Source organism: Ipomoea triloba, chromosome 14 (assembly GCF_003576645.1).
Source record: "Ipomoea triloba cultivar NCNSP0323 chromosome 14, ASM357664v1".
Classification (NCBI taxonomy): Eukaryota; Viridiplantae; Streptophyta; class Magnoliopsida; order Solanales; family Convolvulaceae; genus Ipomoea; species Ipomoea triloba.
In genome coordinates, this window is record NC_044929.1 from 18833530 (window position 1) to 18839429 (window position 5900).

Consider the following 5900-nt stretch of genomic DNA (forward strand, 5'->3'; position numbering starts at 1 on the left):
ATCGCACGGGATAATACTAGTAAACATTTCTTAAAGAATGTGCATCATGCGACGATGAATTTAATATTCTTTACCTTTTCTTAATTAAGGAAACAACAAAGGTTTTACGTACGTTGTTGATAAGATTGCATGAGTATATAAATATATAAGAGTTAATTCTATTTTTAGTCCTAGATTTATAGGTGACAATCCGCTTTTAGTCCTTTTTTTATTAAACATTCACTTTAAGTCCTAGTATTATTATAACATGACTATTTTTTGTCCTCTATCAACAAAACAATTTAAATTTAATAAAATACAAGGGCATTTTGGTCTTCAATTATGAATTTTTTTCAAAACAACAAACATAAAAAATATAGTCGGTCAATCTACTTTGTATAAAAAAGATCGAAATGTTCTTATATTCAACTACATTTCAATGATTTTTTTGACGGAGGACCAAAAATGGCCATGTCACAATAATATTAGGACCAAAAAAAAATATTCTGATAAAAAGGGACTAAAAGTGGATTATCATCTATAAATCTAGGACCAAAAATAAAATTAACTCAATATATAATATATAATCATGTTGTTAACCACGAGATTTTCCGTCTGCATATTGGCCGCCAGTGCATGCATTTCACCATTGTAACCCGATAGTTACGGGTAAAAATATCTTAATTGTACAATTTTAATGAGTTTAAATATTTAATTGTAACTCTTAAAGTTCATGTGATCTAATCACTTTTTTATTTTATAAATTCAGATGCATATTTGACTTTTTTTCCCTTAATTTAATCATCATTTATATATAATTAAAAAGTAATTTTATACCACTCTCACCAAAATTATCCTAATCTCATTGTCATCCCTTTAACTACTCCAACCTTATTATTCTCACAAATACACGTTAAAAAGGCTGCTTGTTTAATTTGATGCTAAAACATTATAATATAGAACAAAATTGATGTTATAACACAAGTAACGTTGTGGACAAGGGATACAGGTATAATTTAACAAGAATTATACCCCGTATTAAATAAATACTACGGAGTAAATAGTATCTATATCTTATGTACGTGTAGTAAATTCATGTATATGTATGATTGTATGGACAAAGGAAATGAGTCAAATGAAAAAGGCAAAACTGTACCTGTTAACATTTCAAAAACGATGGAAAAAATATCCCCATTTTATTTAATGAAAATGACACTTTTTTCCCCTAAGTTATGTGCATATAACACTTTTCCCCCCTGAGTTATTAAAGTGGCAGTTTTTTCCCCTCAGTTATTTTAAAAGTAGTAGTTTTCTCCTCTGAAATGTTAAATTGACATTTTTGCCCTTAAAAATAACTATTTCATTTATTTTTATTCTCCAACCAATTATATTACTAATATGTATGGAAGATTACGGTTCGATACGAACCTAATCGAACACCGTAACAATTGAACTTAAAAAGTATGGACGGTTGCGGTTACGATTCAGAACCGAAAAAATAAAATAAAATAAAATAATTGTTAAATTTAAACTATTTTTAAATAAGAAATAAAATTATAAAAATAAATATATAAGTTTTGATTGGCGGTTCAAAATCGAAATTGGAACAGAACCGTACTGATTTATCATATAAGTGTTTGATCATTTTCACTATATATGACTGTGGTTCAGTTCCGGTTCACGGTTCAACAATTATTTAATTTTATTTTTTCGGTTATGAATCGTAACCCGAACCGTCAATACTATTTCAGTATGATTGCTACAGTGTTTGGTTAGGTTCGAACCGAATTGTGATCATCCATACTTATAAGTAATAATTTGTTGGAGAAGAAAAATAATGAAATAATTATTTTTAAGGGTAAAAATGTCAATTTAACATTTCAGGGAGAAAAACTGTCACTTTAATAACACAAGGGGGAAAAGTGCTATATGCACATAACATAGGGGGAAAAAGTGCCATTTTCCCTTATTTAATTAAATGATTCACGTGACCAAAATTATGAGATAAATTTCATTTATTAAAAAAAAAGGGGGAAATGACACTTTTTCCCCCTATGTTATGTGCTTATAGCACTTTTCCCCCTGTGTTATTAAAGTGGCAGTTTTCCCCCCTGAGTTATTTTAAAAGTGGTAGTTTTCTCCCCTGTAATGTTAAATTGACATTTTTGCCCTTAAAAATAACTATTACATTTATTTTGATTCTCCAATCAATTATTACTAATATGTATGGAAGATCATAGTTCAATACGAACCTAATCGAACATTGTAGCAATTGAACTTAAATAGTATAGACGATTGCCACAGTGTTTGGTTAGGTTCGAACCGAATCGTGATCATCCATACATATAAGTAATAATTTGTTGGAGAAGAATAATAAATGAAATAATTATTTTTAAGGGTAACAATGTCAATTTAACATTTCAGGGATAAAAACTACCACTTTAATAACACAGGGGGAAAAAGTGCTATATGCACATAACATAGACGGAAAAAGTGTCATTTTCCCAAAAAAAAAAAAAAAGACGTAACATAGCGAAACTCTTTCTTTCCTCTTCTATATAATACGGTCCAAGGCCTTACCAATTTCATTGCACAAAGTGTAGAAGACATGGACATGCTTAGCAGCAGAGCTAAACTGTTCTCCATTGCCTTTCTTCTCCTTTCAGTTACACATGTCATCAAGTCTCAGCAAGTTGGTACGTCAATACGGAAATGATATTCTTATTAAACATCTTCATGATTTTTTTAATATTTGGAATATGGTTTCGATCAATTAATTATTTCTTTGTTTTTTGGGAATTTATATATGCATGCATGCAGATGGCGATTGGGGGTTTAGCTACGACGAAAACAGCGAGAGAGGGCCGTCTCACTGGGGAGAGCTGCGGCCGGAGTGGTGGCAGTGCGGTGCCGGAAAGATGCAGACTCCGATCGATCTGGAGAGCAAGCCGGTTGTGTATTCCAACTTGGGTCCGATTCGCAAGTACTACATCACAGATATTGCAACTCTTCAAAATCGTGGCTATGATATGATGGTATATATATATATATATTATATATTTATTTTATCTTAATTTAAGTTCGTCAGACAATGAACTTGTGACTTTAAGATCATAAGTTTAACTCTCAGTTGGTGATTTGTTGCCAATTGACCTGCAGTTGTACGTGGCAATTATCGGCCATAACTAGTTAAAGCTGATTTACCTTCTTGGAGTCATTTGTTCACTAGAAGCATGGGCAGGTTTCACTCCATAGGCACCCTTGGTACTTGGTAGTGTCGTATTGGTTGTGGCCTTGTGGGCCTAACTTGATTTTGAAAAATCTCACAATCACTACACAAATGTGTGCTCTGGGTAAAATTCGCCTTATAGCAGTAGCCAACAAATTAAAGGGTAAATCAGCTTAGGTTGTCCCTATGTTATGTCTAACCAGCTCAAATAAAAAAGGTTAATAGGCAATTCTTCCAATGGCTAAACTTGTATTTTTATAATTACCAAGTAAACCGTGGACGAATGAGGTTAATTTTTCTTTCTTAAAATTTAATTAAGTTATTTATAATTTAATTCTTTAATAAACAGTGTTGATTTTATTTTATTTTTTAATTTGCTGTTATAAATGCAGTTAAGTTGGCCGCTTGGTCGTCAACGGTATATAAGTATAGATGGTATCAGATATTCTTTCAGACTGGTCCACTGGCACTCTCCCTCTGAACACGTTATCAATGGAACAAGGTGATACTATACGATGATCATATATTATCATATTACAACGTTATTAATTAAATAATTACATCTTACTTATTGGTTTTTGCGGTGGTCTAAGTACAGGTATGATTTGGAGGCTCATCTGGTTCATGTGAGCAATGATGGGCGGATTGCAGTGCTTGCAGTGCTGTATCAGATTGGAGAAACTCCTGACCGTATCTTGTCTCTGGTAAATTCATAAATGTTTTGATGTAATAATATATGATAGTATCAAATTAAAACTCGCTAACTTATTTAACGAGTATCTAAATTATAGATGACAATTTCTCCTAACTTTAAAGAATCTCTATTTCCTACCCCAATTGAAATGACAACTAAAATTCGAAGAACAAGGATTAAAATAGAGTTGTATCTATTGTCTGTCGGAACCAAAATATTTATCCCCGCCTCGCCTCTATATGTGTGTGTGAGGTTATAAATAATTAAAAACATAATACATATACTAATATTTAAATTTGACAGTTTAAAGTCAAAATTTTATATTTAAATATTAAACTAATAGTTTAACTATATAATTTACCATGATAGAAATTTTTCATCCCCAAATTTAGGGGCGGAGCTACAGTGAAGGCAGTTGGTAGGTAGCTGCCCCCATCCCTCATCCCCATATATAGTACCCCATGGGTCAAATTTTTCAAGAGGAACGAACACATGAACATGGTTAAATTTCGGGAATAGAGAAAGTATACTCTCCTCCCGGCCAGTTACTATCCTGAAGTCAATTGACTCCAAAACGTAACATTTCTTAATATTTGCATAGATTGAGGATGATCTTAAAGAACTTGCTGCGACACTAGGGGTAAAGAAAGATGTAGGGTATATTGACCCAAACCTACTTCAGGCCAGAGGCAGAAGGTACTATAGGTATATGGGCTCTCTTACAACGCCGCCATGCACGGAGGGTGTTGTCTGGACAGTTATGGGAACGGTAAAATTATAATTTTAATCAATTAATTACTTGTTTAGTTGTTTAGTTAACTAATTAATTAGCAATCAATTTATCTAATTAGCACATTATTATACTTTCTTTAATTACCAGATTAGATCTGTTACAAAGGAACAAGTGGCACTCATCCGCAACGCCATTCATGATGTGAGTTTCAATCTTCCTTTTATTTTTTGAATAACTAAGAAAAATTTCACAACTATTATTACTAAATAAACCTAGTATGAAAATCCTTTGTAATAGGTTCGATCTAAATGGTGCTAACAAAAAATGGACTTGTGACTTTTTAATATGAAAATCATGTTCTACCATTTTGATGACAAGCAAGTTTCAATATTTTTGACGTAATATTGTGATAAAATTCTTATTTATTTATTGGATTTACAGGACACAAAAACTAATGCTAGACCACTCCAGCCAGCCAATAAATGATCGTTGTGTGGAAGTTGATAGACCAGGAGAACACAGCGAAGATTGAAGAGAGATACTCCGATCCGCCTACTATTATATATCAAATTATGTTAACTCGCTAAAAATAAGTTACACGTCTAAAAACGTCAATTGATTTTTAGGAGTCATACATGAAATAAATAATGTCGACGTGTTGTATGTGTTGAAAATAATGTAAGTGTTTCACTGGGTGTGGCATATTGACCATCAATGATTTAAGTATGTTAGTTATGAGCAACTTAGGCTAAATAAAATCATAAGGTGGATTCATCTGATTCATACTTTCAGATAGTGATTACGGATTTCCTTTGTCATCCAAAATAATTTAAGTGTGTCGTACGTAATAATTAATGTAAGAGTGTTGTATGTATTTCAACGTAATGTGCAATGTATATCATTTGTTATATGGATTTTTGATTAGTTGTAATTTACATGGATCGTATTGAGTTTTCTTTATATACTTTTATAAATTTTACGAGAATTAAAATTAGAAATTATATATATATATATATATAGAGGAAGGGGTTCATGTGCATAATATCCCATAGGTGAGAAGTGAGATGCAATTACAGTCACAGATCTAATTCAATCCAACGTATAAAATTATCTTTTAGTTTCTAAAAGACATGCATCATTAAGAATAGTATCGTAATTACACTAGCATATATAGACCGTAATTTGTTAACTGACATATCCAATCAAATGCAAAACTTTCCTACATTCGATCAAATCAATTCTCGATCAACCTAATTCGCATAATC

At 31.7% G+C, this 5900-nt stretch overlaps 1 pseudogene; it reads left to right on the forward strand.

The window, feature by feature from the left end:
- The first annotated feature begins 2580 nt into the window (after positions 1 to 2580).
- Positions 2581 to 5566, forward strand: LOC116005204 (annotated as a pseudogene).
- Positions 5567 to 5900: the final 334 nt, after the last annotated feature.